This window comes from Charadrius vociferus, unplaced genomic scaffold, assembly GCF_000708025.1.
Source record: "Charadrius vociferus isolate BGI_N301 unplaced genomic scaffold, ASM70802v2 scaffold162, whole genome shotgun sequence".
Classification (NCBI taxonomy): Eukaryota; Metazoa; Chordata; class Aves; order Charadriiformes; family Charadriidae; genus Charadrius; species Charadrius vociferus.
This window is the reverse complement of record NW_009647236.1, coordinates 3663325-3672268: the sequence shown is the minus strand read 5'-3', so window position 1 is coordinate 3672268 and position 8944 is coordinate 3663325. Positions and strand designations below refer to the sequence as shown.

Sequence of the window (8944 nt, the reverse complement as noted above, 5' to 3'; positions counted from 1 at the left end):
GCAGGAATAGATCCTATTCTCTTTCAGCACTGCTGCTGAGGTCTCTAATATGCACAGTCACACACAAAATATCTTCCTATAGACACATATAAGGGTCAAAGCAATGGGACTCTCCAAAACCTTCGTCCTGAGCTCCAAGTCAAGCCCTCTCTTTGGCCAGGACCAGGGTGCACATTGTCTTTCCTCGAGAAACATATCTGTCCACTGAACAACAATACCTCCAATAAGCTGGAAAATAAGAGAGCCCTAATTCAAATGCACCTGAGACCAACCCCTCTCTGACTTTCCACTTATCATTCCTTTCTTAAGCTGGGGAAAGAGGGTCAGTCCTGACCAGTAGGGAAAGCACACAAAATTATTTGTTCATGCTAGTCTTCTCTCCGTGATGCTACCTTATGTGCGTGTGTGCTATCAGCCAGTACTCAGAAAGACAAGTGAGGTTAACCAAGCTACATGCATTGCTCCCAGCAGAGCAGTATAAAATGGTGATAAACCACAACTGGAACCGCGCTGCAGTAAGTATCTGGCCAGAGGTGAAGCATGAGGTTACGGCAGCAGCTCCACTCCCCTGTCCCCCTCCACCTGATGGATCCTTGGTAATAAACCACCCCTCAGCCTTTCTTGTCTTAAACCCAAACTGCTGGGATTCAGGGAAGATAAAGATTTCAACCACCTTTCAGAAGAGCCTTCACGAGAACTAAAAGCCCCTGTTGGCATAAAAGCAGACATGTAATGGGCTTGCTCTGTCCCTGAAAGTAGTTTAGCACTGCAGGAACTTGCAGTCCTTTTATCTCTTCTTTATTTAACTGGAGTCGTTAAAATAAACTGATTTCCCAGCCAATTAATTATCAAATATCTGTAACAGCTTTCAAGCCCTGCCATTACTCAGTCTCAGAGGCCCCCACTGGCAATGTTAAGCTACACTCTCCTTACCTGAGTAACCGCTGCTCCTGCAAGTCTGCTGCCTAGCGCTGAGCTGACAGCAGAAAAGCAGCAAGGGAGATGGCAAAACCCTGGAGGACAGCTGCAAAAACACCCCCCACCCCCCACACCCCCACCTAAGCAGCAACTCCAGCTCCCCGCAAGCCCTGAGCAGGGAAGCTTTGCCTCTCCGCTTGCCCAAGACTCAGTCACCAACACACAGACCCCAGCCCCACTGTGGGGACCGGACACGGTCTGTCAAGACTCCTGATCCTGGCAGAGGGATTGGCTGGTACCCGGCGGCAGATGCTCCCAGCCAAGATGAAGTGCAGACACCGAGCACTTTGAGCTCAGCTCAGCGTGGGGTGTAAACTTCAGACAGAAGCACGTGCCAGAAACCAGCCGCTCTACCCAGATGTGGACAGGGACAGCTCCTGCCACAGCTGTGTTACCTGCTGAAAAACCAGTCTTTACCTCTCTGTTAACTGGGAGGTTGTACTTGCCACAGGTACATTAGCAATGCCCCTGCCATCTATTTTATAAGCAATAAACTGCACTCATATGTGGTTTCAATTAGGAGATTTCAAATGAGATTGAAGATAATGCATCCCATAATTATTCACCCTTCTCCTTTCTAGAAACTCAAGCAGAATCATTTCCAGGCCAAAATGCGGTCTCTCTTGATTGATGATGCTAATAAAATGGCTTTATTGTGATATAAATAGCCTTAAAAACGTCCTAGAGAGTCAATATCAGTGCTTGATGGCCTTACGCAAGCAAGGTCCTTATCTTACGGTGTACTAAAGCTTAATGAGTTATGCTTCTGAGAAGTTTACCGTTGGATTTGGGCACTGTTTTGGGGAACTAGAGAAGGGTAGCTCCCAAATTAGACATGCAAAGCGGGAACTGTTTAAACACCTTTCCTCTTCCTCGTGTTGCCTATTAATAATCTCTTCGCTGCCTAGCTTGCCTGGTGCCAGTTCAAACACAAGCACCGGCTGAGCCCAGCAGGAGCCACGGAAACACTGTGCTCCACCGTCTCTTTGCTGGAAGGTTACCAGGCACTGCTACGGTAATTGGAAAACCTGAAATTTCTTCTGAGTTTCTTCTGCGCTCTGAGCCACACACAGCCCCTATGGAGACGCAGAGCCATTTCCCAGACAAAGGGCCTAAATCGGCTTGCTCTGAAGCACATCCACGGCCCCCGTTGCGATGGCCAATATGTTTTCATTACCCCCTTGTCAGCAGAGGCCGTGCGGCCATCCCCACCATGCAGCTGGGCACGAAGCACTCAGCTTCTCGGGCTGCATGGGAAGCTTGGAGGCGACAGAAAATTGAAGTTGTTTTTGAAATTAGCGCCCTCCATGCAGTAGTCAGCTCGAGGAGGCCAAATACAGAGCCTGCCGCAGAGGCACAGCAGTGAACCTTGGTCCTCATAAAGACAAAAACACCATTTTCAAGGCTTTATTTGAAAGTGGGATACCCTGAAAACATGCAGTTGGCCCTGCTGGGATCATGATCTTTTGCATTCAGAAATACAAGCTATTGTCGAGCCTTGGTCATTGAACAGTACTTTCCAGTAGTGCTACCTTGGCTCAGATCCAGAGGTAGACTGGGTGCTAAAAAGCTTTGCTGGGAGTGACAGAAGCCCATACACTTGTCAGAAAACGTTGATATCATAGCATCCATGACAGTGATGTGCTCGGGACCTGACAGACAGGCAAAAAGGAGAGGAAAGGATGCAAGAAGGGCGACTGAGAAACTTTAAGGGAGAGCAGTAAGAGCCTGCTCGTGAGGTGACATGGATGCGTGACGCTCAGTGCTTGTCTGTGCATGGCAGACGGGATGAGGACTCAGGAGCCATGTTCTTCCCTCCACCTTAGTAGTGCTTTGTGTCTCTGAAGGCCAAAGAGACTATACAAATTCCCAGCTCTATCTCGCTCCCCTCTCTCCCCATTACTGCGGCAGTTATATCCAGTCCCAGTATATTTGAGAGCAATTTTCCTCTCAGTAATAAAGCCTTTGTGAGCGCATAGTTGGCTGTGCATGTGTGCGTATGGCGTCTGCGAGAGTGCGCAGGAGCCAGGGTCTGCTGAGATGAGAAGGTGGTTCTGTGTACACAACAGAGCAGGAGCGAGGATGAGACTATCGAACATGCATGCGAGGATACGAAAGAGACACTGCTTTGCAGAGAATCAGACAGCGAGAGTGAAAATGAGAAGGTGCTCATATGAGACGGGGTGTGCGTGGCAGAGAGGAAGAAAGAGAAAGGTCTTATTCACAGCCTTCCTGTATGTGTTTGATGAGTATCACAAGTCTTAACCAAGAAAAATATGTATGTATTCAAATCAAACACAAAACACCCCTTTTGCCTGGAGCGCTCCTGCCTTGCTTGTTTGTTCTGTTGCAAGCTGCTTGTTAGAGGAACACAGAAAACAAGAAGAGGGGAAAAAAACCTCCAGGTTGACATATTTAAACACAGCCAGCTATTGAGGCAATAAAAAACAGCGAGAAGGGGAAAAGCAGGTGGGATAGTTGGAGAGCTGCTGCGACGATGCTAGAATAAGAGATGCCTGTGAGAGTTTCTGAAGACCATCCCTCAAGTGGATTATGATCATTTTTACTGTACATGTACTGAGTTGATTCAGCAGCTACCTACAAAGAAATGCACTGAAAAGCCTATTCCTTATAGCCATTTTGCAGCAAAGAGTCAAAAGACAATGCAAGGAGCGCTGGCGTCCTGGCTCAATCCCCTGCAAAGCTCCCTACACCGAGTCTAGACAGCCCCGGTTGTCAAAATGTGAATGGAGGGACGGGCATAAAGACTTGAGCTGGATTTATCAACAGAAAGAAAAATAGTAACAACAGATTGAGTCCCAACCCTCCTGGGGCTAAAAGCCTTTCTAGGACTGCAGGTCAGACAAACATGGATACAGAGACAGGAATGGTTTTGGAAGTATTTTTCCCTGTTTTGTTATGCTTGGTTCTTGCTGGTAAATTTAAACACCTTTACATGTTTATGGCTCTTCAACGCTATCATAATCCACAGGCCTATGCTACCCACAGGGAGAATCCACCAATACCCACATCCTGTCAGACTTGCTAAGTAGCTTACGATGCCACAGGCAATGCATGGGAAGAGCAGGAGCATGCCAAGAACTGACTGTAGGAGTGGCAAAGCCACCAGACCAGAGACGTTGTGCTCAGGAGATGCAGGAAAAGGGTCAGAAGTGCAGGTGAGGCTGTACTCCAAGGCAGCTCACTCAAGGTTCACCCAGAGCACTGTGGGTCACGAGAAGACTCTTCCAGGATAAAGGCAGCTGCGGGTTTTCCGTCCCTCCCTCCCCCTTTTAAAAGCAGAGTGAACAGCTCTGATTTACAGCTGGAAAGTAGACCTCTCATGACACCAAGGGAGGGGAGCTGCTATCTTGGTGTTGAGGTTATAGAGGTGGTGCAGGAGAAGGAAAATGAAAGTACAATAAAGAGGGCTTGAGCTTGGGTGTGGCTCTTTCACCATCACCCCTCCAGCATCGGACCAAACCAACGCCAGCTTTCTTTGGCTGCTGAGACGAAAGCAACCGGGGCCAGTGCTGGCTCCTGCTTTGGGCAGGCACTATGCACAGTGGGTCCCTCCTGGCTGGGGTCCCCAGGGTGCTACTGCACCCTCAGCAGTAGTAGCTATTATTGTTCAAAAAATCACCCAGAAACTCGACAAATCCTTCTGCAGCGTTTGCCTCTCTGACCTCCAGAGGCAGTGTGGATTTCACAGACTGACTACCTGCTGTGTGAAAAAGTGTCTCCTTTCATGCGATCTAAATTAAGCCACCATTAGCATCTCCAAGTGACCTCTTGTTCTAGTATTACAGGAGGACAGAAAAAGGAGGGACTGATCAGTTTTCACTGCACCCTTCATTAGTGTAAATAACTCAATTATAAGCCTTTAGCGTCTCTCTTCGGGGAGGCTGCCGATGGCCGATGCTTGGCATCTCCCGTTGGAGCGGGTCCGGAGCGAGCGGAGGCAGTGCGTGCTCAGGGACGGTAGAGGGCACGGCGGCAAGACATGAGACGGGAGAGCTACTACGGGAGAGAAATGGCGCTTGCACGTTTCTGCAAGCTCACTACAGTGAAAAAAGAAAACCTGTTCAGTCCAACTGACTGCCTCCTTGTAGGTAAATCTCACAAGATTACTAACCATGCTTCACGGCCCTCCGGTAATTCTACACGCTGTCTTAAATGAGGGTGTAGCCAGTGTTCAAAATAATGTCATTTTTTATAACATATTGCCTATTGTTTTCCTGTCCCTTAAAGGCAACCAAGCATCCTCTACGCTTTTGGAATTGACGCTACCCACTGAAGAAGCTTTTATCGAGTTACTCACCATGACTCCCAATCTCTTCCCTCCAAGGAGCCCGGGAGCTCAGCGCTCATCACCGTACAGCTGAAGTGGAGACTATTTTTGCAGTCTGCATTACCATACGCTCACCCATGTTATAGCTCATCCGTCATCCTGCTGCCCTGTCCCCACGGTGCCTTTTAAATCCTGCTGAGTCACAGAGGCGGCAGCCCGCACCCGCCTTTGGTCGGCAAGATGGGGGGAAGCTCCCACAGAGGCGAGGGGTGCTGGGGCAGAGGGAGGACCTGGGCTCAGGGAGAAGACCTCGGAGCAGGCAGGCCAAGCCCCAGGAGCAGGTCCTGCTGCCTCTCCGTCGCCCATGCAGCGGGCCCGCAGAGGATGCGATGGGGTGGGCCCGCTCTGAACATCTCCTATGGCTTTTGACAACCCCGCTGCACTTCTCACCAGCCAAACCAGGAGCTGTCGCCAAAGTACCAACATGCCAGCCACATAACACATTGCAGACTAAATGCCCCCACGGTGTGTACTGACTCCCACTATTACCTTCTCTCCATGCGAAGGAGCAACTATTCTTTGCTTACTAATGCCTGACTGGGTTTTAATCCGTGACAAGACCTAGCCCCTTCTCCCATGGCTATTTATTTCCCTTCATAATTTTGTGTGAAAGGCCTTATCAAAGGCTTTATGAAAATCAAAGCAGATTATGTCTGCTGGGGATCACCTTTATCTTATTTTATTAAACTTTAAAAAAAAAACCAAAAAGCACTTAGAGCTCAAAAAGACACAATTTTCTTTTCCAGAAGCCATACTGGATTGACCCTGTCATGTTGTACTTACCCAACCGTTGTACTAGTCTGTCTGTCTTTAATTAGCTTCACAATCAGTTTGGCTGGAAGTGAAAAAGAGCTCATAGATCTGTAATTCCCAGGATGTCTTTTGATTATTAAAAAAATAATAATAGTACTTAGCATGCCTGGAGCGCTCCCTCTCTGAAGATCTCAAAGCACACCGCACCAGGGTGAAGGAAGAGCAGGCTACCTTCACCCTGCAAGCAGGGAAGGAGAAGGGAGAGCCATTTGCCCATGAAGTCCATGTCACAGCTGCATACGGAGCTGACACCCCTATTCTTGACCGTCCCAACTGTCATCCCTCTTCTAAAATCACTTGCTGGTCCTCGGGGGTGAGGAAGGGGCGGTATTTGCCTATCTGCATCATCTCGCCTGAGCGCGGAGAGATTTCAGTGTTTTTCTCCCCGAATCTGGCCCTGCTATTAGCAGCTCTGCACTCGTTAGAGATGCTGTTTATAAGGATCCATCAGACACTGCTGTCAGTATATTTCATGCATTATTTACTTCAGAGCCCTGAGACTAATGCTACCCCAGTCCTAGTGATTTACTGCATTTGAGTTTCTCAAGCTGATCCATAACTTTGGGTAATAATAACAATAACAAAATACTTTGTATGCATATATCATACCCGTCAGCAAAAACCCGCACAGAGACAAGCATATGATGCCAGAAGAGCTACCGCTCTGAGGTACCAGAGCGTCAGCCATTTGCAGGTACAGCTGCCTCCTCACATAGATGCGTCCTCCACGCCCCAATTTGAGGATACTTTGCCTTAGATCAGTGCAGGTGGTCTTTTCAAAGTGAGGGTCTGTATCCAGGGGGTTTTCCTCTTGCCAGTGAAAGCTCAGTGAGCCCCATGGCACGTCCCCTGGCAATGACAGCTCTGCTCGGGCAGAAGAGCCTTAAAAGACCACTCCAGTCCATGGATGAGGTCCCTCTGCCTTGGTGAATGAAAAATCCTGGAGGGATGCTCAGCACCTGGCCTGGGGACTCCGCAAGCTGTTCGGTGCGAGCCAAAGACACAGATCATTGGCTTCAGCTCAGCTCTTTAATTGTGTCCCTCGCCTGTGGCTCCCTTCATCCTGCTCCTGGCACTGCACAGCCACAGCTCCCTCACCGTTGCTTCTCGCTCTTCCCAGCTTCCTTCTCATTTACACCTTGCCTACTGTTTCATCTGACCCCTGGTAGTTCAGCCATTCATTACAAGGTGCTTGATGAGCCCTAATAAAAACCCACACTCTGCTGTGCAGCTGGGGATCCTTCCCACTTCCCACACTGTGCTCCTACATCCCCTTCGCGCGTCCAGGCAGGGATGACCTCCAAGCTAAGTCCAGTGTTTTTAAGGATTTTTTTTCTGGTTTGTTTGCTTTAATTTATTTTGCCCTTCAGCCTCGCATTCGTTGTTGTCTTTCTCCTCAAGAGTTTTCCTGCTGCCCTGTTTGAAGCTCACCTACCCTGCACACACCTTGCAGGGGGCATCCCTAACGAGGCGCAAACCATCCCCCAAGCCCTTGCCTGCACCATGCTGCCGGGTCCTTGGCATTTACACCTCCGCGCCTTGCTGGTTCCCTGACCGCCCCCCGACATCTCCCCTGACATGACCAAAGCCTTGAGAAAGGGGAGTGCTGCGTCCTGGCGGGCTCTTAATATGCCGCAGGCCCTATAATAATAATATTAATAAAACCTATTGAGAGATGTCTGCTCACCCAGGCAAGGCTCGAGCACAGAGGTCAACTCCTACCACTGCGCTGACACAAAATCACTGAGATCAATGAGAACATCAACCCTTCTCCCTTGCCTTTCACATTTTAGCCCTGCAAAACCAGCTTGTATTCTAGGAGCAGGAGTAACCCTTCCCGGTGTTTTGACAGCTTTGGCCAGATCGGAGCCGGGGCCACACGCCCTCATGCTGCCAGGGTGGGAGAGATGGAGGGCTGTGGAGCCGTGCGGCTGCCTTTGAGAAGCACCAGCCCCAGCACACTGAAGCAGGGGAGATGCTTCACTTGATGCAGTCCTGGCTGCGGGTACCGCACACCTTCGATGGCATGGGCACGGGGACTGGTGAGCCAGGGGACACTGCGCAGCCTGCACGTGTGCCCTGTGCCTTGTCAACACATGGGCTTGTGGCAGCCCAGCCCCAGCACTTCTCTGCTGTGAGGGACACCCCAGGAGTCCCACCTGGAGAGGGAGTGCTGCTGAACAGAGCCCTGAATCAGGAGTTATCTTCCCGCATAGGCACCAAAACAAGCTGCTTGAAAAAAGCTGTCATTTACGGTGTCGATAAATCGCCTCTCCAAATCACGCCCAGATGTGCACTTTAGGGCCCAGTCACCTTGCCTTTTTATTCTTGCCTGCAAAGTGCTCCGCTCTCCCCTACAGCACTCCCTGCTTAATAAATCACACCAAAATACATTAGAAGCACCCATTATTGTTATTAATTACTATTATTGCATTAGCAGATTTTACTACTTCCTTAATCTCTCTCACAGCTGAAGCGCTGCGCTCACTGAGGAGGGGGCTGGTGGACTGGGATGGTGGAGCTCCTTGGGAGGGGGCCCTGCCTTCAGGGCTGCCATCCCTCAGGGCAGCTCTCAGCCCCATGCCACGCCACGCACTAACGCACACAACCCCTTCTCGGAGCAGGGTTGACGGTGGCTGCCGGACAGACCTCCATCCCAGACATCTCCCTGACGCACGTGTTTGGGGCTGGTGCTTTCTGGGTCCAAAAAGCCAGGTGAGGGGAGGGGGAAGAAAAGTAAGCTCGCCAGCTTATCTGCAGGCTGGATAATATCATAGCACAGTGAGCTGGGCAGCCCAGGGC

The 8944-nt window shown here is 50.0% G+C and overlaps 1 protein-coding gene across 2 annotated transcripts in view; it reads right to left on the bottom strand.

The window, feature by feature from the left end:
• LSAMP (limbic system-associated membrane protein) overlaps positions 1–8944 on the bottom strand; it is a 314985-nt gene that overhangs the window by 181927 nt on the left and 124114 nt on the right. The window lies entirely within an intron of this gene.